General features: G+C 36.7%; 1 long non-coding RNA gene across 1 annotated transcript in view; it reads left to right on the top strand.

Annotated features, from left to right (window-relative positions):
- LOC123330008 overlaps positions 1 to 20,839 on the top strand; it is a 117,330-nt gene extending 96,491 nt beyond the window's left edge. Inside the window, exons 3-4 of the long non-coding RNA XR_006545686.1 lie at positions 6,912 to 7,139; positions 20,486 to 20,839. This is a non-coding gene — a long non-coding RNA (uncharacterized LOC123330008). The remainder of the gene's footprint in view (positions 1 to 6,911; positions 7,140 to 20,485) is intronic.
- The last annotated feature ends 3,178 nt before the right edge of the window (positions 20,840 to 24,017 follow it).

Genomic DNA, 24,017 nt, shown 5'->3' with positions numbered 1-24,017 from the left:
CGCATAGAGTTGGACACTACTAAGCGACTTAGTAGAAGTAGTATAGTATTGTGTGATCTGCAATTAGTGACCATTTTACTTCTTCTCCAATTTTGATGTGTATTTCTTTTTCTAGCTTGATTGCTAAGCCTGAGACTTCTGATAGAAGTTAAATACTTAGTATTTAACATAGTATTATACTTTGTTAAATGAAAGTGGTGAGAGTTGGTATCATTGTATTATTCCTGCTTGTAGAGGAAAGGCTTTCAGTTTTTCACCATTGAGCATGATGATAGCTGTTGAATTTATCATAAATGGCCCTTATTATGTTGAGATATATTCCCTTTATGCCTACTTTGATGAGAGATTTTATCGTGAATGGATGTTGGATTTTGTTAATTGCTTTTTCTGCATTTATTGAGATGATCATGTGATTTTATCCTTCTTTTTGTTAGTGTAGTATATCATGTTGATTGATTTGTGAATGTTAAACAATCCTTGCATACTTGGAATAAATTCCAGTTGATCATGGTGTATGATTACTTTTATATACTGCTGAATTTGGTTTGGTAAAATTTTTGAGGATTTTTGCATCTATGTTCATCAGAGATATTGGCCTGTAATATTAATTTTTTGTAATATTTTTGTCTGATTCTGGTATCAGGGTAATTATGTCCTTATAGACTACATTTAAGGTTTCCAACTTCTTAAACTTCTTGGAATAGTTTGAGGATAGGTATTAACTCTTCTTTATATGTTTGATAGAATTCCCCTGTAAAGCCATATAGTACTAGAGTTTTGTTATCTGAGAGGTTTTTTTTTTAATTACATTTTTTATTACAAATTCAATTTCAGTACTAGTGAACAGTCTGTTCAGATTATCTATTTATTCCTGATTCAACCTTGCAAGTTTCTGTGTTTCTAGAAGTTTGTCCATTTAATCTAGGTTGTCCAATTTGTTGCCATGTAACTGTAGTGTTCTTTTATGAGTTTTCATATTTCTGTGATATTGGTTGATATTTTTCTTTTTTCATTTCTTATTTTATTTATTTTTGTCATGTCTCTTTTCATCTTGATTAGCCTAGGTAAAGGTTTATTAATTTTATCTTTAAAAATATCTTTATCTTTATCTACCCTTGGTTTTATTGATCTTTTCCATTTTTATGGCCTCTATTTTATTTATTTTCTCTTGAGTCTTTATTATTTCCTTCCTTCTGCTGAATTTGGGCTTTGTTTGTTCTTCTTTTTCTAATTCCTATAGATTGTTTATTTGACATTGTTCTTGTTTCTTTAGGTCAGCCTAAATTGCTGTAAGCTTCCCTCTTATAATTGCTTTTGTTGCATACCATACATTTTGGAAAATTGTGTTTCCATTTTCATTTGTCTCAAGGTATTTTCTCATATCTTCTTTGTTTTCATTGGTCATCTATTGGGGTTTTTTTAGTAGCGTGTTATTTAGTCTCCGTGTGTTTGTGCTTTTCCCATTTTTCTTTAACCAATTTCTTGTTTCATAGTGTTGTGTTTAGAAAAAATAATTGGTATAATTTCTATCCTGTTAAACTTTTCAAGACTTGCTTTTTTGGCTTAAAATCTGATTTATCCTAGAGTTACATGCACACTTAAAAAAAAGGTATTCTGCTGTTTTAGAGTGGAATGTCCTGTAGATAAATCTATTAAGTCCAAGTGGCCTTTTGCATCATTTAGGACCACTCATATTGATTTTCTGTCTGGATGACTTGTCCATTGATATAAGTGGGGTGTTAAATTCCCCTACTAGTTGTAATGTTATCAATTCTCTTTATGTCTGTTAATTTGATTTATGAATTTAGGTGTTCCTGTGTTGAATGTATATATGTTAATAAGTATAATATCCTCTTCTGGTATTGATCCTTGTATCATTATATAATGACATTCTCTGTCTTTTGTTATTGTTTTATTTAAAGTCTATTTTTTCTGATATCAGTATTGCTACCCTTGCATTCTTGTTGCTTCTGTTTGCATGAAATACTTTTTCCATCCCCTCACTTTCTGTCTGTGTGTGTCCTAGCTCTGAAAAAAAATCAGCTGATAACTTTATGCGGGTTCCTTAGTCAACTGACCCTGTTTTTCTCTTGCTGCCTTTAGAATTTCCTCCTAATATTTAACTATAGTCATTTTAATTATGGTATGTCTTGGTGTGGGACTGTTTCTGTCCCCGTTGTTTGAGACCCTCTGTACTTTCTGCACCTGGGTTTCTGTATCCTTCTTTAGCTATGGGAAAATTTCAGCCATAATCTCTTCAAACAGATTTTTGACCATTTCTCTCTTTTCTCCTTCTGAGACAGCTATAATGTAAATGTTGGTACATTTAATGTTTTCCCACAGACTTCTTGCTGCTGCTGCTGCTAAGTCGCTTCAGTCGTGTCCGACTCTGTGCAACCCCATAGACTGCAGCCCACCAGGCTTCCCTGTCCCTGGGATTCTCCAGGCAAGAACACTGGAGTGGGTTGCCATTTCCTTCTCCAGTACATGAAAGTGAAAAGTGAAAGTGAAGTTGCTCAGTTGTGTCTGACTCTAGCAACCCCATGGACTACAGCCTACCAGGCTCCTCCGTCCGTGGGATTTTCCAGGCAAAAGTACTGGAGTGGGGTGCCATTGAAATGTTTTAATTTTTTAAAATTTGTCTTTTTCTATAGTTTTGATTGCCTTGGAAACACACCAAGATCATTCTGTCATTTTGAGGTTGCACCCAAGTACTGCATTTCAGACTCTATACGTCTAGTAGAGACCTAGTAGAAGCAAAAGAGATCAAGAAGAGATGGAAATCATACCCAGAAGAACTGTACAAAATAGTTCTTAGTGGCCTGGATAACCACGATGGTGTGGTCAGTCACCCACAGCCAGACATTCTGGAGTGTGAAGTCAAGTGAGCCTTAGGAAACACAGCTGTCAATAAAGCTAGTGGGTGTGATGGAATTCCAGTAGAGCTATTTAAAATTCTAAAAGATTTTATCAGAGTGCTGCACTCAATATGTCAGCAAATCTGGAAAACCCAGCAATGGCCACAGGACCAAAAAAGGTCAATCCTCATCCTAATTCCCAAGAAGGGCAGTGTTAAAGAATGTTCCAACCACCGGACAGTCACACTTATCTCCATTGCTAGTAAGGTTATGCTCAAAATCCTACAGGCTAGATTTCAGCATTATGTGAACTGAGAACCTCCAGCCATCCAAGCTGGGTTTAGAAAAGGCACAGAGGAAGCAGAGATCAAATTTCCAACATTTGCTGGATCATAGAGAAAGCAAGGGGATTCCAGAAAACATCTACCTCTGTTTCCTCAACTACACTAAAGCCTTTGACTGTGTGGAACATAACAAACTGTGGAGAGCTCTCAAAAAGATGGGAATACCAGCCCATCTTACCTGTCTCCTGAGAAACCTGCATGTGAGTTGGGAAGCAACAGTTAGTATCCTGTATGGAGCAACTGACTGGTCCAGGATTGAGAAGCAAGTTCAACAAAGCTGTTTGTTGTCACCCTGTTTATTTAAATTAGACACTGAGCAAATCATGAGAAATGCCAGGCTGGATGAGTTACAAGCTGAAATCAAGATTGGCAGGAGAAAGATCAACAACCTTACATAGGCCGACGTTACCATTCTAATGGCAGAAAGTGAAGAGGAACTGAAGAGCCTCTTGATGAGGGTGAAGGAGGAGAGTGAGAAAGCTGGCTTAAGACTAAATATTAAAAAAAAAAAAAACAAAGATCATGGCATTCAGCCCCATAACTTCATGGCAAATAGAGGGAGAAAAGGTGGAAGCAGTGACAGATTTCCTCTTCTTAAGCTCTAAAATCATACAGATAGTGTCTGCACATGAAATTAGAAGACCATTGCTTCTTTGCAGGAAAGCTATGACAAACCTAGACAGTGCGTTGAAAACCAAAGACATCACTTTGCGGACAAATGTCCATATGGTCAAAGCTATGATCTTTCCAGTAATCCTGTATTGCTGTGAGAGCTGGACTGTAAAGAAGGCAGAGCACCAAAGAATTGATGCCTTTGAAGTGTGGTGCTGGAGAGTCCCTCCGACAGCAAGGAGATCAAACCAGTCAGTCTTAAAGGAAATCAACCCTGAATACTCATTGGAAGGACTGATGCTGAAGCTCCAATATTTTGGTCACCTGATGTGAATAGCCAACTCATTGGAAAAAACCCTGGTGCTGGAAAAGATTGAGAACAGAAGGAGAAAAGGGCATCAGAGGATGAGATGGCTGGATGGCATCACCGATGCAATGGACATGAACTTGGGCAAACTCCGGGAGATGGTGAGGGACAGTGAAGCCTTAATTGCTACAGTCCATGCGATTGCAAAGAGTCGGACCCAACTGGGTGACTGAAAACAACAGTATGGTTTTGATTGGGTGATTTTTGTTATTCTGTCTTCCAGATCACTTATGTATTCTGCTGTATCACCTAGTCTGCTCTTGATTCTTTCTAGTGTGTTTTTCACTTTAGTTATCATATTCTCAAGTTCCAAAATAGACTAGTTCTTTTTTTTTTTCCTAGCCTTGTGAAAATTCTGTGTTCATCTAATCTTTTCCCTAATTCAGCTAGCATGTGAAGTCACTCAGTTGTGTCTGACTCTTTGCGACCCCATGGACACCAGGCTCCTCCATCCATGGGACTTTCTAGGCAAGGGTACTGGAGTGGGTTGCCATTTCCTTCTCCAGGGAATCTTCCCAACCCAGGGATCAAACCCAGGTCTCCTGCATTGTAGACAAACGCTTTACTGTCTGAGCCACCAGGAAGTCTTCAGTTAGCATTCTTATTACTAATTCTTTACCAGATAAATTGTTTCTGTTTCATTGGTTGTTTTTCATAGGTATTCTCTTGTCTTTCAGTTGGGACCAATTCCTCTGTCTTCTCATTTTGCTCAACTTTCTCTGTCTCTCTGAAATTAGATGAAACAAAAATCTTTTGCAATCTTGACGTAATCTCATGTGGGAGCATCCTATACATTCTGCCTGTGCCGAGTGGCTTTAGGGAGAGAGCTGGGTTTTACATGATCCCAAGTCACAGCTTACCTCAGTGTGTCCTGGCAGCTAGTCACTTTGGTAAGAAGTGAGGCTGAAGACGCGTGAGCTAGGGTAGGAACCAGATGTTAAGCCGGGTTTCCCCCATTCAGTGGCTGTCACCAGGCTCAAGGGGACGAGTGGAGTGGTCTCAAGTAGCTAGAGCTGAGCCCTGAGGGTCAGATGCATCCTGTGTTTTTTTCTTTAAGCGTGAGCTCTTCTCATCCGAGCACCAACACTCTAACCCCAGAGGGGAGCAGTGCTAGAGCAAATAGCACCTATATGAGCTTTTGGCACGTGACGGGGTGCAGGTTGTGGGAGTTTGGCTGGAGAAAGGCTTTGGGGCTTCTTCTGAAAGTGCCAGTAAGGATTGCCCCCACCCTGCTCAGATGCCGTTTGGGGTCTAAGCTACCTCCGTTTCTCACAGCTGAGCCCTCTTTCCTCAGTCATGGCAGCCCTGGCTCCAGCATAGAGCTGCAAAATGAAGAAACAGGGTCTGGAGTGTTCCCTCAGCTCAGACTGGGACACACACCGGGGCATTTGAGGAAAGCCAGTCAGCGATCCTCACAGTTTTACTACCCCCTCTCCACCGTGCCTCAGGAGCAAGCGAGGATACACACACTCCTCCTGAATGAAGTCTAGCCTTCCTGCTGTTAGTTGTTCCTAAAAGTCCTCCTGTTAGGCTCACCAGCCTTCCAGTCAGCCAAGGGGGCTTGTCTTTCCCATTCAGGACCCCAGGACTGGGATGCCCAATATGTCTTTCAAACTGCTCACACCCCCAGCAAGATCTCTCCCCATTTAATCTCCCTTTTTCTCTGAGCTCCCTCCCTGAGATGCAGATCCCAACCTGATCATTTTTCTTTCCTTCCTACCTGATCCCATGTGAATCTCTCTTACAACCTCATTTGTGCAGGAATTTTTTTTGCCAGTCTCCAGTTTTCAGTGAGAACTGTTCCACTTGTAGGTGTATTTTTGACACATTTGTAAGGGAAGGTGACTTCTGCATCCTCCAACTCTGACATTTTGATTTCCTCCAACAATTACATTAAAGACATTGATTTCATACATGCATAATGAATTTCATGCATTCCATGAAAATGAAATATTATTCCAGATATTTATATCTTCCTTAGTTTCAAATTCCTTATTCCTAGAAATTTGTATGATTTTGATACTATTTGTTTACTATTTGGTACTGGAAATATATTAAAAATGTGTATATTTATTTTATAACAAATAATTTTATATTGAAAAGGCTTTGCAAAATTCAAATATTAAATATGACAGTTTGTAGATTCTTTTGGATTTTCTATATATATATTCATGTCTTCTTAAAAGCAATTTTGTTTCTTTCTTTCTAATATTTACACTTTAATTTCTTTCTCTTGCTCTTTTGTCCTGGATATAACCTCCAGAATAATGTTGAATAGAGTAGAAATGGTGATAGTGGACATTCTTTTTCCCAAACTCAAGGAGAGAGGAGACATTCAATATTTAACACTATGTATGAGCTTAGCTGTATATTTTTTATATGTGCTCTTTATCAGGTCAAGGATGCTCCTTTCTACTCCCAGTTTTCTGTGAGTACTTCTTATGAATATGGGTTGAATTTTATCAAATGCTTTTCTATATATATTGCAATGACATTATTTTCCCTTTCTGTTAATGCAATGAATTAAAGTGATTTTTTTTTATTGTTTGATTTTTTTTTTTAAATGTTCAGCTGACCTTGCATTCCTTGGATAAACCTTATTCAGTCATGATTTATTACCCTTTTCACATTTACTGGATTCAATTTGCTAATCTTGTGTTTAAGAATTCACATTTATTTTCATAAGAGATATAAGCCTCTAATTTTACCTCCTTTTAATGTTATTTTTAGGTTTTGGTGTTGGGATTATATTGGACTCATGAAGCAAGAACTGTTGTCTCTTTTTGGAATCTCTTAAAGAGTTTATGTTTGGTTGATACTTTTTTCTTCTTTAAATATTTGGAAGAATTTCCCAGTCAGGTTGTCTTCTTCATGGAGTTTTCTTTACAAGAAGAATTCAGTTTCTTTTAATAGATGAAAAGCCTTGAGATGGTTCAATTACTTCTTATGTCATTTGTGGTGAGTTATGTTTTTAATATAATTTTTCATTTAAAGTTTTACACCTATTCTTAATGTTGTACAAAATATACTTTATTATATTTTTAGTTAACTTCATATATCATAAATATGTGATGACAAATTTTTTATTTTTAGTAATAATTATTTTATTTCTCTTATTTCTTGATCAATTTTTCTAGATGTTAATAAAATTTTACAGAAATATTCAAATATGCAACTTGAGAACCAGGGTTCTCCAGTAATACAGAATAAATAAGGAATGTAAATAAAGAGATTTCTCATAAGGAATTGGCTTACAGGATTATAGAGGCTGAGGAATCCCAAGAAGACCACTCTTGGTATCAAAATCTAGTAAGGATTCTCCAGAGAAACAGAACTGGTAGGAAATGGCTCACACGATTATGGAGGCTGGGAAGTCCAATTATTTGCAGTCACAAATCTGGAGATCAAAGAGACTTGGTGTCATATTTCCAGTCTTAGTCCAAAAACCTGAGAAACAGAACTTATGATGAAAGTTCCAGTTTGAGTTCAAATGTGAAGGCAGGATATCCCGGCTTGAAGACTCAGAGAGAGAAATGATACCCTATTACTCAACCTTTTTGTTCTATTAAGGCCTTTACAAAATTAAAGGCCCACCCACTTCGGGAAAGGCAATCTGCTTTATTTAGTCTACTGATTCAAATGTTAATCTCTTCCAAAAACATCCCTCACAGACACACCCAAAATAATGTTTACCCAAGTATCTGGGCACCCTGTGGTCCAGTCCAGTTGACCCATTAATTGTCATCATATGACTTCTGGCTTTGTCAATATTCTTGATCGTGCCTTTGCTTTCCACGTCAGTTATTTTTCTTTTTCTGTTCACATATCCTTCTTCTCTCTCTCTTGTTTGCAGTTATTTTTCTACCCCTTAAAATAAAAGTTTGATCATAGATTGTCAACTATCCTTCTAATATATACATTCAAAGCTCATATTTTCCCTTTAAATACTGTTTTCTCTATGCCCTATACATTTCAATATATTATATTTTCATTATTATTCAGTTCAGAATATTTTTTCATTTCAATTGAGTTTTTACCATTTGGCTCAGTGAGTTATATTGAAATGTACTGCCTCAAAATTTGAAATTTCCAGATTTGGGGAGATTTTCTAGCTGTGTTTCTTATATTGATTTATAACTTATTTCCAACATGGCAAAGGAACATAGTTTGTTATGTTTCCAATCCTTTAATATTTCCAAAGATTTTTTTTATAGCTCAGTATAAACTATCTTTTGTTCAATGTTCCATGGCCACTTAAAAAATTTATGTCTTCTTCCTTATGTCAATCATGTCAGGTTTGTTCAAATTATGTATATCTTTACTAATTTTTTCTACTTGCCTTATCTTAAACTCTGATTGTGAATTTGTCTATTTCTTCTAATATTTCTGCCAATTTTTGATTAATACAATTTAAAACTTTGTTACTATCTGCACATAATTTTAGAATTATATTTTCTTCTTTTCATTATGAAATAATCTTTGGCCTTAAAGTCTAAATTTTCTGATGAGTATAGTCTCTGTGAGTTAATATGTCTTATTATATATTTATTCTTTAACCTTCTCCCTATCTATATTCTTATATTTAAAGTTTGTCTCTTGTAAATAGGATACAGTTGAGTCTTATTTTCTTAAATACCACCTAATAATCTTTGCCTTCTCATTGGAGTTTTTTTACCACTTACATTTTCCTATTACTAATTTGATTCTGCTACTTTCTCTGTTTTTTATGTATTCTCTTTATCCCACCTGTCTGCTTTATTTCTCCGTTCCTGCCGTGTTTGTATTAATGAAATACTTTTAAAAATTCTTTTTTACCTACTTTATCTAACTTTAGTGTTGTAGTTAGAACATTTTGTATTTTTCTTTTAGTGGATGCTTAACATATTACAGTCTTACTTAAATTCAGATATTTAGCATTTCTCAAATAATACAAGAATGCTGAAGAAATGTAACAACATTTAATCCCTCCCATGTTTTGTACAATTAATATGATATTTCCATATGAGATATAAACACCATAATACATTATTACTTTCGTTTTAAACAGCTAGTATTCTATTTATCAACATAATTAATTTCTAGTGATTTTCATTCTCTCTTTAACTTCTTTGTTTCCACTTGTGACTACCTTAAGATGTATTCTCTATTTTCTTCTCTGAGACTGCTTTTTCTCAAATGACTTCATTTACTAATTTTTATTGTATACCAGCAACAAATTTCCATAGCACTTTTTGTCTGAGAACATTTTAATTTTGCTTCTTTTTAAAAAAAAAAAAAAGTGATGTATAACACTATATTAGTTTCAGGTATACAACATAATGATTCAATATTTGTATACATTGCAAAATAATTGCTACAATAAATCTAGCTACTATCCATAACAACACATACCTACACTTTTTTTCTTATGATGACATTTAAGATTTACTCTCTTAGCCACTTTCATATACACAAAATAGGATTTTTAACTCTGGTCTCCCTGCTACACATTGTCACCATTACTTACTTATTTTATAACTGGAAGTTTGTACCTTTTAACCACCTTGACCTATTTTGACCACTCCCCAACCATCAATCTATTCTCTAAATTTATGAATAATACTCCATTGTGTATATGTACCACAGCTTTCTTATCCATTCATCTGCTGATGGACATCTAGGTTGCTTCCATGTCCTGGCTATTATAAACAGTGCTGCGATGAACATTGGGGTACTCGTGTCTCTTTCCCTTCTGGTTTTTTCAGTGTGTATGCCCAGCAGTGGGATTGCTGGATCATAAGGCATGTCTATTTCCAGTTTTTTAAGGAATCTCCACACTGTTCTCCATAGTGGCTGTACTAGTTTGCATTCCCACCAACAGTGTAAGAGGGTTCCCTTTTCTCCACACCCTCTCCAGCATTTATTACTCAGCAGATGAATGGATAAGAAAGCTGTGGTACATATACACAATGGAGTATTATTCAGCCATTAAAAAGAATACATTTGAATCAGTTCTAATGAGGTGGATGAAACTGGAGCCTATTATACAGAGTGAAGTAAGCCAGAAAGAAAAACACCAATACAGTATACTAACGCATATATATGGAATTTAGAAAGATGGTAACAATAACCCTGTGTACAAGACAGCAAAAGAGACACTGATGTATAGAACAGTCTTATGGACTCTGTGGGAGAGGGAGAGGGTGGGAAGATTTGGGAAAATGGCATTGAAACATGTAAAATATCATGTATGAAATGAGTTGCCAGTCCAGGTTCGATGCACAATACTGGATGCTTGGGGCTGGTGCACTGGGACGACCCAGAGGGATGGAATGGGGAGGGAGGAGGGAGGAGGGTTCAGGATGGGGAACACATGTAAACCTGTGGCGGATTCATTTTGATATTTGGCAAACCTAATACAGTTATGTAAAGTTTAAAAATAAAATAAAATTAAAAAAAAAAAAAAAAAAAAAAAATAAATAAATAAATTTATGAGTTTGATTTGTTTGTTTGTTTTTAGATTCCCTCTAAAAACATCCAGATACATGACACCATCCAGTATTTGTCCTCCTCTGACTATCGGATTTCTTTCACTTAGCATAATGCCCTCAAGATCCGTTTACGTTGTCACAAATGGCAAAATTTCATTCCTTTTATGGCTGGATAATATTCCAGGGCAGGTATAAGTACCACAACTTCTTTATCCATTTACCCATCAATAGATACTTAGTTTGTTTCTGTATCTTGGCTACTATAAATAAGCTGCAGTTGGGGTACAGATATTTTTTGACTTAGTATTTTTGTTTTCTTTCGATATATTCCCAGAAGTGGAATTTCTGGATCATATGGTAGTTCTTTTTTTAATTTTCTGAGAAATCTCCATACTGTCTTCCATAGTGGCCATACCAATTTACATTCCCTCCAACAGTGTACAAGTGTTCGCTTTCCTTCACACCCTCTCTAACACTTGCTATTTCTTCTCGTTTTAAAATACTCATTCTAACAGATGAGAGATAAAAACCTCGTTCTGGGTTTGATTTGCATTTCCTGATAATGTTGAGCACCTCTTTACGTGCCTGCTTACCTCTGCGTGTCTTTAGGAAAATGTCTATATCCTCGGCCCATTTTTTAATTTGTTTGTTTTTTTGTTATTGTTTGAGGTCTTTATATACTTCAGATATACTATGTCAGGTATATGATTTGCAAACATTTTCTCCCATTCCCTAGGTTGCCATTTAATTTTGTTGATGGCTTCCTTTGCTATGTCCAAACTTTTAGTTTGATATAGTCCCATTTGTTTGTTTTTACTTTTTTGCCTTTGCGTTTGACATTAAGTCCAAAAAAACCACCCCCCAAGACCAAAATAGAGGAGCTTATGGCCTCTGTTTTCTTCTAGTTTTATGGTTACAGGTCTTAGGCTCTTTAATATACTTTGAGTTAATTTTTATTTATAGTGTAAAACAGAATTCCAGTTTTATTCTTTCGCATGTGGCTGTCCAGTTTACCCAGCACAATTTATTGAAGAGAGAGTCCTTTTTCTGTTGTGTAGTAGTTCCCCCTATCTTCAGTAAATACAGTTGAAGACCCTCAGTGGATACCTGAAACCATGGATAATACCAAACTCAAACAGGCATTCCTTGGAGATAATATAAGTTCAGTGCCAGACCACTACAATAAAGTGAAAATCACAATAAAGAGAGTCACACCATTTTTGGTTCCCCAGTGCAGTTATGTTTACACTATGCTGTAGTCTATTAAGTCTGCAATAGTATTATGTCTAACTAAAGCTATGTATTTACCTTAATTAAAAACTTTATTGCTAAAAAGAAAAATGCTAACCATCAACTGACAACACAGGGTTGCCACAAACCTTCAATATGTGAAAAACACAGAATTCACAAAGCATAATAAAATGAGGAATGCCTGTATGCACCATTTTTTCTTATACATGCTTATATATAATAAAGTTTAGTTTATAAATTATGCAAATTATGTAAAAGAAAATTCAAATTACAGGCATCACTAAGCTTGCACTTAGGAGTGATATTAAGTAAAATAAGAACTACTTGAACACAAGCACTGCAACACCACCACAGTAGACCTTATAAGCAAGACAGCTACCAAGTGACCACTAGACAGGTGGCTTACACAGTGTGGATATGCTGGACAAAAATATGACTCACATCTTTGGTGGGATGGTGCAAAGTTTCATCGTGAGTACATAACTGCTTTCAATTTAAAACTTATGAATTGTTGATTTCTGAGTTTTCTGTTTAGTATTTAGATTTATAGAATTTAATAATAATTTTATATCCTGAAACTTTGCTGAATTATTTATTGCTTCTAATAGGTTTGTGCTTTCCTGTTCTTTACTTCCCCTGGTGACTCAGAGGGTAAAGCATCTGCCTACAATGCGGGAGACCCAAATTCAATCCCTGGGTCAGGAAGATCCCCTGGAGAAGGACATGGCACCCCACTCCAGTACTCTTGCCTGGAAAATCCCATGGACGGAGGAACCTGGTAGGCTACTTTCCTGGGGTCGCAAAGAATCATACACAACTGAGTGACTTCACTTCACTTTAACAGGGTTATGGTGAAATCTTTAAATTTAAGTACACAATATATTATCAGCAAATAGTGAGTTTTACTGCTTCCTTTCTGATTTGGAATGAATTTTCTTTCTTTTCTTGCCAAATTTCTCTGGCTAGGATTTTCAATACTATGTTGAATAAAGGTGAAGAGAGGGAGCATTCTCGTCTTGCTGATCTTAGAGGAAAAGCTTTCAACTTTTCACCATTGAGTATGTACTTCACTTTTGAAGGGTGTTTTAATTGAATGTAGAATTCCCAATGGACAGGGTTTTTTTTTCTTTTAGCATTTTATTTTTTTTTTCCTTAAGTCATTTGCAAGTAGTTATTTAGGTAGGAGATCATAAAATATAGTTTTATAATATACACAAGAAAAAACACATTTGAATGAATACAAAATAAAATGACAGGAGGTGACAGAATCTTTTAGCACTTTAAAAGAATGTCATTTCATTGTTTTGTGATTTCTATAATACTGTTGAAAATTCAGCCATCAACTTTGATTTTCATCTTTTAAAAGCAATTTATACCTGCCCAGTTGACTTTATGATTGTTTTCCTATTATTTTTGGTTTGATGTTCCTAGTCATGACTTTCTTTCTATTTACTCTGCTTAGGGTTCACTAAGTTCCTTTAAATTGTAAGTTGACCTCTTTTATCAATTTTTTTGAAAAAATGACTCACTATTGTTGTCAAATATTGCTCTGTCCAGTGCTCTTCCCTCTTTCCCTCTGAGACTATAATAACATTAATTTTAGGACATTTGAATGGATTACATGTGTCTCTTACCTTCTGTTCTCTTTGTTTCCTTTTGTTGTTACCTGTCTCTGAGTTTAACTGGTCCAGCCTAACTGGCATTCAAATCTTCAACTTGGAAGGAAATTCTTATATTAGTTGTTCAATTATTGCTTCTATCAGTTGCATATCCTTCTAAAATGCTTATTTTTATGATATGTATTCTGAATCCATTATATAAGCCTTCTGTCCTTTTTCTTTCAATTTCCAACTCTTCATACTTTTATTATAAGTTTTCAAATATTTCTTCCAAATGGCCTTCAAAGCCATTCATTTGAATCTGAATTAATGTGACCATCCTCTCTTACATATTATTTACTCATTTGTAGATGCCCTTGGCCAGCTTCCTAGGTGGCTTAGTGGTAAAGAATCTGCCTGCCAATGCAGGAGGTGAAGGAGACATGGATTCGATCTCTAGGTCAGGAAGATGCCCTAGAGAAGGAAATGGTAACCCACTCTAGTATTCTTGGCTGGAGTATTCCATGGACAGAGACTAGAGGGCTACAGTCCATGGGGTCTCAAAGAGTCAGACACAACTGTGAGACTTTAACTTTTCAATGATGTATTATCATTTTTTAATAGTTATTGATTTATTTGCTAATATATTTTAAGGATTTTTATATCTATGTTATGAGGGATATTGATCTTTAGCTTGTTTTCCTCACAATGTCACAAATCAACTTTTGGACTCATAAAACAAGTTGGGAAGTATTCCTGCCTCTCCATTTTCTGTAAGAGTTTGTATAGAATTGGTATTATTTCTTCCTTACAGATTTGATCAAATTAAGCAGTGAAATCACCTTTACCTTGATTTGGGGGAGTGTAGGAGGTGGGCATAATTCAATTATAGGGTGAATTCAATTTTTTTAATAAGTATAGGGAATTCAGGTTATCTATTCTGCTTAGTCTACAGTTCATAATCATAATCTCTTATTATCCTTTTAACATCTGTAGAATCTGCAGTAACTTCCTCTCTTCTATCCCTGATATTGACAATTTATGTCTTGTCTCTTTTTCTACTTGATTTGTCTATTTAGAGCTTATCAATTTTGCTGATATTCTCAGCAATTTCTGAGAAAATTGCTCAACAAGCAATTTTCTGCTTGTTTTATTTGTTCATTTTCTATTTCACTAATTTCTGTTTTGTTCATCTTTTTTTCAATCTCATTTCTGTTTCTGCCCTAGTTTGAATTGTGTCTATCACATATACTTTCTTCTACAAAATCTACATTGCTCTTAAGCCTCTGCAGTAAATTTTCCATTTCAGTTATTGTATTTTTCACTTTTAGAAGTACCATTTGTCATTTTTATATCTTCTATTTCTCTTCTCATTTTATTCATGATTTCCTGTAAATTCTACAGCTGTTTTTAAGTCTGTGTCTTATATTTTTACCATTCCTATCATTTTCAAAGTTGTTTCTATTGATGAAATTGTCTGTTTCTGCCTCATCACATCTAGTAATTTTCTTAAATACTGAATATTGTGAAATTTACATTTAAATACTGGAATATATTTTCTTCCTTCAGGAGTGCTGGGCTCTGTTTTGGATTTACAGTTAAATTACAAATCAGTTGGCATACCTGGTCCTCTGAAGGACTATTTTTAAACATTCTTAGCATAGATCTAAAGTTATCTTTATGCTGGAGCTACATTTTTTTCTAATAGTAATGCAAGATCCTTCTGGGATTTCATTGAATTCCCTGAGAATTCAACAAGGACAGTCCAATCTGGCTAGTCAGAACTCAGATATCTTCCAAATCTATGTGAGTTCTTGGAGTTGTTATGTAGTTTCACTCTATTGATATAACAGAGTCAAGGGGACTCTTAACGCAAATTTCTGGAGCTCTTCTCTGCTTGGTTCTTTCTCCTCTGGTACCCTGACCGCCCCCGCCCCCCACCCCAAATTCTGATCGTGAAATTACTGTGTTGTGCTTGGAAGGCCCTCCGTATGCTGTGGTCTGGAAAGTGCCTGCAGACAACAGTACAGTGTGATTGAAGGGTTCACCAGTTTCATCTGCGTTTCTCCCTGCTGCAGCCTGCTGCCCAGTTAGAAGACTATTGTTCATCTATTTTATTCTGTTTTTCGGTTGTTTACTATGGGAAGATAAGTTAGATAAGTCAGTTGCTACATTATCACTGCAGCAGATATCCCATCCACTAATTTACTTAGTTTGAAATGTATGGTTTGGGCTTTTATAATTCATTTAGATCTCTCTTTGTGTAAGTAGGTCAACTTTACTTTCTTCAAGCGCATTTATTATTTTTTGTTCATGTTGTCAATCTACCTATTTCATTCATCCTACCCAGTTACTGGGAGATCTTTCTTGAAATTTTGGCTTTCTGAAATCTTCTGCCCGCGTTCAGTTGGTATTCTGTGAGAACTGTTCCTCATGTAGATGTATTTTCTATGTATTTGTGGAAGGTGGTGAGCTCCACATGCTTCTATTCTGTCATCTTGATTGGAGCACCCATCTGCTTATTTCAGTGGTTCTAATTCACTGGACATATGATCTGTTTTTCATGTATCTTTTCTCAGGCTTTTGGACCCACTAAAATATTACTATTGTTATTATTGTTTCGTATGTTTATGAATTGCTGGGCTAGATGAATCACAAGCTGGAATAAAGATCTCCAGGAAAAATATGAACAACCTCAGATATATAGATGATACCACTTAAGCAGCAGAAAGTGAACAGGAACTAAAGAGCCTCTTGATGAAGGTGAAAGAGGAGAGTGAAAAAGATGGCTTAAAACTCAACATTCAAAAAAATTAGATCATGGCATCTGGCCACATCACTTCATGGCAAATAGATGGGGAAACAATGGAAAGAGTGACAGACTTTATTTTCTTAGTCTCCAAAATCACTGCAGATTGTGACTGCAGCCACAAAATTTAAAGACACTTGCTTCTTGGAAAATAGCTATGTCAACCTAGACAGTGTTTTAAAAAGCAGAGACATCAATTTGCTGACAAAGGTCCATACAGTCAAAGCTATATTTCTTCCAGTAGTCATGTGTGGATGTGAGAGTTGGACCATAAAGAAGGCTAAGCATTGAAGAATTGATGCCTTTGAACTGTGATGCTGGAGAAGACTCTTCAGAGTCCCTTGAACAGCAAGATCAAACCAGTCAATCCTGAAGGAAATCAGTCCTGAATATTCACTGGAAGGATTGATGCCAAAACTCCAATACTTTGGCCACCTGATGCGAAGAGCCAACTCACTGGAAAAGATCCTGATGTTGGAAAAAATTGAGGGCAAGAGGAAAATGGGACGACAGAGGATGAGATGATTGGATGGCTTCACTGACTCAATGGGCATGAGTTTGAGGAAACTCAGCGAGATAGTAGAGGACAGAGAAGCCTGGCATGCTTCAGTCCATGGGGTTGCAAAGAGATGGACATGACTTAGTGACTGAACAACAACAATGTTTATATTCTTGTTGTTGGCTATACTCATTAGGGCTTTGGTTCCTGGTTACTCTAAGAGGCAGCATGTCCCCCAAATAGTTGAGAGTAAAAGTGACCCCTATCATGGGCTCTAGACTGTTGCTAAGAAACCAGTGGGAGTCTCCCTTGCCCTTACTCCTGCAAGTTCAAGGCTAGGAACTCAGCCACATCTCCACTGAAGGCCAGTGGGACCAGTTACATTCATGAAATATAGCTAAGCTTACCTTCCTCCTATAAACTTGATCCACAATGCTTATCATTTTAGTAATATCCCTGGGTCTCTCACTTTACAGTCCTTTTTCCAATTCCCCCTCTAAGTGCTTACTGAGCTCACTGGGAAAGAAGCCCCCCATTAGTGTTCTCTGCTAATGTTCCCACAAAACCAAAGGTTTCATTAAACCCAATAAATACTTAACTGAGACAATGCAGCTAAATCAAACTTGGACAAGAAAGAAAAGGTGACAGTGTGCCTATTGTCATTTCCTTGAATCCCCTCTCAACAGCATTTTTACTTCTAAAACGTTTCTTTTTGTCCTTCCCATGGATCCTCCCCTAGGACTCTTGTCAAAGAGAAAAGTTAAGCCAATCAAATAATCCACATTGCTGGTTGGTATATTCCTTCAATGAAAGATATTTGTATTTCAGCCATGAACTTTCATAAACAGTAACTTAATCTAAAGACAAGCATCTGTTTACAGGACTTTTGAATATCATGACAAACTAAAGAGGAAGACATTTTCTGTGTGGTTCCAATTACAATCATCCTGGAAATGAAACTGCTGCATTGTAGGATAGGAACGCATTCAGCTGTATTAAATACTTTACCCCTCAGTTCAGTTCAGTAGCTCAGTCGTATCCGACTCTTTGCGACCCTATGAATCACAGCATGCCAGGCCTCCCTGTCCATCACCAACTCCTGGAGTTCACTCAGACTCACATCCATCGAGTCAGTGATGCCATCCAGCCATCTCATCCTCTGTCGTCCCCTTCTCCTCTTGCCCCCAATCCCTCCCAGCATCAGAGTCTTTTCCAATGAGTCAACTCTTCGCATGAGGTGGCAAAAGTACTGGAATTTCAGCTTTAGCATCATTCCTTCCAAAGAAATCCCAGGGCTGATCTCCTTCAGAATGGACTGGTTAGATCTCCTTGCAGTCCAAGGGGCTCTCAATAGTCTTCTCCAACACCACAGTTCAAAAGCATCAATTTTTCAGCGCTCAGTTTTCTTCACAGTCCAACTCTCACATCCATACATGACCACTGGAAAATCCATAACCTTGACTAGATGGACCTTTGTTGGCAAAGTAATGTCTCTGCTTTTGAATATGCTATCTAGGTTGGTAATAACTTTTCTTCCAAGGAGTAGGCGTCTTTTAATTTCATGGCTGCAGTCATCATCTGCAGCTTTACCTCTAGCCCTGTTTAACTGTTACTAGCCCACACTCTGTCTCACTCTTGAGATATTTAGAGTTGTGGAGAGGGGCGGTCCTAAGATGGCAGAGGAACAGCATGGGGAGACCACTTTCTCCCCCACAAATTCATCTAAAGAACATTTGAACGTAGAGTTGTGGAAATCTGACGTGCAAAATAGTAACTCATTACTACTTTAATTGCCATTATCATTTACCATTTGGATTACCTATTCTATGAATTTATTATTCATACTATTTGTATCTTTTTTTTTTAACCTACTGGTAGATGGTCTTGGAATTTTCTGGATATAAATCATGTGCTAAAATATTGAAAAGATCGCCTCTAAATTTGTGGGTTGTCTCTTGTATTAAAGTTTTTAATGTTAAGTTGTAATATTTATCAATATTTCCCTCACTTCGTGCCTTTTGTTTTCGTGCATGTGTGTTCTTGTTTAAGAAGTCTTTTCCTAATCTAAGATCATGAAGTTTTTCTTTGGTTTTCTTGGTTTTGGTTTGCTCTTCAAATTTAAGATATGAATTTATCTTCATCTGGAATTTATTTTTGTATGGCATGAGATAGGAATACAATCCAGGTATTTAATTATTTTCTCCTTAAGGAGAACCAAGTTTACAGCTCTATTTATTAAATCCTCTCTTTACTGATTGCCCACTGATTCATACCAAATTCCTCTCTCTGTTTCTGTGCTCTTGTCTTTCCATCCTTGATTTGGCCTCAGAGATAAATGTTTTGTTGTTAAGGGGACACTGGAAATTTTGAGAACCTTGGTGGTGAGTGTTGTCTACCATAGATCTGGGCTCCAGGATGCAGAAGCCTGTGGGAAACTCCTAACCATCAGAGGCGAGGCATTGGCATCATCATGGTATCAAGACTAAAGTGATGTTTAATGCACTGAAGACATAGAGACCTCATGATGGTGAACAGATCATGAAGTCTGCAGAGCTTAGATATAAGAAAAGCTGACTAAGGTGTTGTTTGATTTGTGTACAAAGAGAAATTGAAATCTGGTGAGCAAAAGGCTGATGTCAATACTGTAGTGGAAAACCACTACTTTCTACCCAGTTTGCAGCTTTACATCTATAACATTGTTTGAAAGGGAGGTTAGATTCCTTTGAAGAATCACCCTCTAGTGCCACTCAGGCATATATAGCAACTATTCCTTTTTTCTTGCTCCAGAGAAATCTAAAGACACTGCCCAGGGTAAAGGCCATGGGGGAGTCAATAATACCAAGACTTTCTCAGGAAAGGTAGAACAGCATCTCAGTCCTCCAATATGAATGAGAGTTTATGGAAGCCAAGTAATCAATGTACTTACAGGATCATCTGCTTGTGGGTCCAATAAGGTCTTTGAGCCTATTCTTTGGTAATTTCCACAGGTCCTAAATATATAATTGATGAAAGTATATGAAGCTACTCACATTGGTTGGAATGAGAGAGATTATAGTGGCAGTCTCTGAAATTTGCATCCACCCACTAAGGTAAATAAGCAGAAGTAATCAGAGGAAAGGCTACTTCTTATGAAGAATAGCAGAGTATCCAGCACCATCAAAAGAGCGGAAGGGTGCAATGGCAGTGTCTTTATCAACTCACCTAGACCCTCCCAAACACCAGATGTATCCCGGCAGGTGAGGGTGAACCATTGCAACTTTAAAAAGATGGTAGCCCAGTCACAGTTTCTTTTTACTGAAGCAGATCATCACAGCTTCTGAAATTTAGTAAGGAGTTATTTCACTAGATTTCTCTAAATATGGAGGATCAGAAGCTGTTTACCTTTCCTTTGTAAGGAGAGCAGTTTATCTTCATTGCCCTGCCTTGGAGCTAGTTAACTCTCCTCCTATCATATTTTATCACCTAATTTGGCACACTAGATAATAGAGACATTCATGCACATGTATAGTTCTATGTATGTGTGTATATTTTTTTCTTTGAAACTATTAAACATAAAATGTATTTGATAACAATAATTTTCCATTTCTTTCCTAAGTTTCCATATCACGTGGAAGATTAATCATATCTAGAGCTTGGTAATCCATTGATAACACCTTCCTTTTTCCCTCCTTTTGCAGATGTTAAACACATGGGTTTCAGATGTGAATTTTGCTTTGACATAGAATAATCTTCAGGCATTATGATTAGAACAAGAACTTCTCCATATTTCCACGTAATAAAGTGGGAGCACTGTAAAACTCTCAAGCCATTTGAACTTCTTCTGCGCAATGAAATGAGTGAAGTGCTGTGGGTATAGAGATCAGCAGTTGATTTCAAAATTGATTTGATACTATCATGACTACTTAATTCCGATTCTGTTATTTCTGCTACTACATTTTATATTCTTTATAAATTTTTATGCAGAAAAAGAATGAAAACCTTTAACCAAGCATTCTTAAACTTCTCTGTGTCTAATAATAATAAACTACTTGTATTACATTAGAACTCAAACTTTCTTTACACCTCCTGATGTACCATTTTTATTTCTTGTACCTATGTGGCTAACCTATCAGGAGTTATGAAACAGATAACATAGAAGATCTGAGCATTAATAATACATTTTTACAGATGTGGTTCTCTCTACTTCATAACAGACTTGATCCCACACAACTTTGTATAGACTGGCCAGAAAAATCTCACCTCAATAAATTCGACACAAGTATTAACTCTGTCTTAGGAAAAAAAAAAAAAAAGTGTACCTCTTCTCTAAAACGTACTCACTGAATAATTTCCCATTTTCACATTCATAAGTATTAATTTACCTGACTCTCTCCATGGCATCTTTGGGTCTGAGAAAATCCCAATGGTAGACAAAGGAAAAACGTCTTAAAGACACTGGGCCAAGGTATATGAGCCAACTGTGTAAAAAGGTTACGATGATGACTCAAAAGATACTAAGAGCAGATTTTATCTAATTCACAATTTTTCTTACACCAGTAGTAGTTATTAATAACTATTAACATATCAACAAGTTCCTCAGAGAAGATGGAAACTTTATACCAAGGAAATCAGTGGTGGGATGAAAGGAGCACAGACTTTTTGGTTAGCCCTGACTTCAGACTTGAATATATTACTTCTTAGCTGTGTGACCTAGGACAAGTTATTGAGACCCAGTTTCATCATCTATAAACTGTAAATAGTAATATCCAACTCAGAGAATTGTGAAACTTAAACAATGAAACATATCTTGCATAATATTGAGCATAAGAGCTCACTGAATGTTCAGGAAGATCCTCTGGAAGAGGGCATGGCAATGCACTCCAGTATTCTTGCCTGGAGAATCCCATGGACAGAAGAGCCTGGAAGGCTACCATCCATAGATTGGCACAGAGTCAGACATGACTGAAGTGACTTAGCACACACACACTGAATGTTAGCTGTTTAGAAATCATTTTAATAGGAAAATCCCCCAAATTCTAGAGTTAGACAAGATGATTTCTTATATTCCCTCCAGTTCTGTGTTTCTGCTTCTATGATTCTGAACAAAGGCAGAAAAATCACAAAAATGATTCCTGCTTAGTTCTTATGTGGATGTTCAAATGCCACCAGCATCCCACCTACAGCCTTGTGTTCTCACATACTGTGGGTTTCAGCTATTACAAAGCATTTTGACAATGCAGGGTATTCACTAGACCACTGGGACAAAAACAAGTATTCTAGTTAAGCAGACAGACTTTTCCTGGGTTGAGATTACAGTCCCTAAATTCAAACTTAACTCCCAAGATAACTCCCTTTCCAACATGCCTGAGAACACAGACTAATCTAATCTATATATCTCCTACCTTAAGGGAGACTCTGCTAAAAACTTTGTAAATGTTGCTTTTTACAAGTCTTAAAAGTCAAGTTTAACAATAAAATTAAATGCATCCTCATGGGAGATGCTCATGGGAAAAATGATAATGAGATTGCCTCCAGGCCACCTTCCAGTGGAAAATTTTTAGTGGTTCTGTTTGGATTTACAATTGTTTTGTTAAAGCCCACTATGGTTTTTCTCACATTATTTTTGTGGATTCTTTTTTTAACAATAGGGGATGAGAAAAATAAGGGTAGTATAGCAATTAGGTAGTATTGAGATTATTAGATGTTTTCATTGGGTGCCATCTTAGTAACATCAGGATGTACATCTAAAAGAGCACTGCTTTTCATTGCCTTATTTATTCATTTATTCAGCTGTGCTATGTCTTAGTTCTGGCACACGAGACCTCTGATCTTCATTGTGGCATGCAGGTTTTATTGTTTTGTTTTGTTTTTTTAGTTGCAGCATGTGAACTCTTAATTGTAGCATGTAGGGTCTAGTTCCCTGATCATGGATTGAACCCAGGCCCCCTACATTGGAAGCAAGAAGTTCCAGGGAAGTCCCTTTAGTGCTTTATTAAACTGATTTGAGTTATAATCCCACCACTGCTATTTATGTGACCTTCTGTGAAAAGAAGAGAAGCGAAAAGCGAAGAAGAAAAGGAAAGATATAAGCATCTGAATGCAGAGTTCCAAAGAATAGCAAGAAGAGATAAGAAAGCCTTCAGCGATCAACGCAAAGAAATAGAGGAAAACAACAGAATGGGAAAAACTAGAGATCTCTTCAAGAAAATCAGAGATACCAAAGGAACATTTCATGCAAAGATGGGCTCGATAAAGGACAGAGATGGTATGGACCTAACAGAAGCAGAAGATATTAAGAAGAGGTGGCAAGAATACACAGAAGAACTGTACAAAAAACATCTTCACGACCCAGATAATCACGATGGTGTGATCACTGACCTAGAGCCAGACATCCTGGAATGTGAAGTCAAGTGGACTTTAGAAAGTATCACTATGAACAAAGCTAGTGGAGGTGATAGACTTCCAGTTGAGCTATTCCAAATCCTGAAAGATGATGCTGTGAAAGTGCTGCACTCAATGTGCCAGCAAATTTGAAAAACTCAGCAGTGGCCACAGGGCTGAAAAGGTCAGTTTTAATTCCAATCCCAAAGAAAGATAATGCCAAAGAATCCTCAAACTACTGCACAATTGCACTCATCTCACATGCTAGTAAAGTAATGCTCAAAATTCTCCAACCCAGGCTTCAGCAATATGTGAACCGTGAACTTGCTGATGTTCAGGCTGGTTTTAGAAAAGGCAGAGGAACCAGAGATCAAATTGCCAACATCTGCTGGATCATCGAAAAAGCAAGAGAGTTCCAGAAAAGCATCTATTTCTGCTTTATTGACTATGCCAAAGCCTTTGACTGTGTGGATCACAATAAACTGTGGAAAATTCTTCAATAGATGGGAATACCAGACCACCTGATCTGTCTCTTGAGAAATTTGTATGCAGGTCAGGAAGCAACAGTTAGAACTGGACATGGAACAACAGACTGGTTCCAAATAGGAAAAGGAGTTCATCAAGGCTGTATATTGTCACCCTGTTTATTTAATTTCTATGCAGAGTACATCATGAGAAATGCTGGACTGGAAGAAACACAAGCTGGAATCAAGATTGCCGGGAGAAATATCAATAACCTCAGATATGCAGATGACACCACCCTTATGGCAGAAAGTGAAGAGGAACTCAAAAGCCTCTTGATGAAAGTGAAAGAGGAGAGTGAAAAAGTTGGCTTACAGCTCAACATTC

The sequence above is a fragment of the Bubalus bubalis genome, chromosome 17 (genome assembly GCF_019923935.1).
Source record: "Bubalus bubalis isolate 160015118507 breed Murrah chromosome 17, NDDB_SH_1, whole genome shotgun sequence".
Lineage (NCBI taxonomy): Eukaryota > Metazoa > Chordata > Mammalia > Artiodactyla > Bovidae > Bubalus > Bubalus bubalis.
Note: the sequence above shows the minus strand (reverse complement) of the source record. Positions and strands in the feature narration are given on the sequence as shown.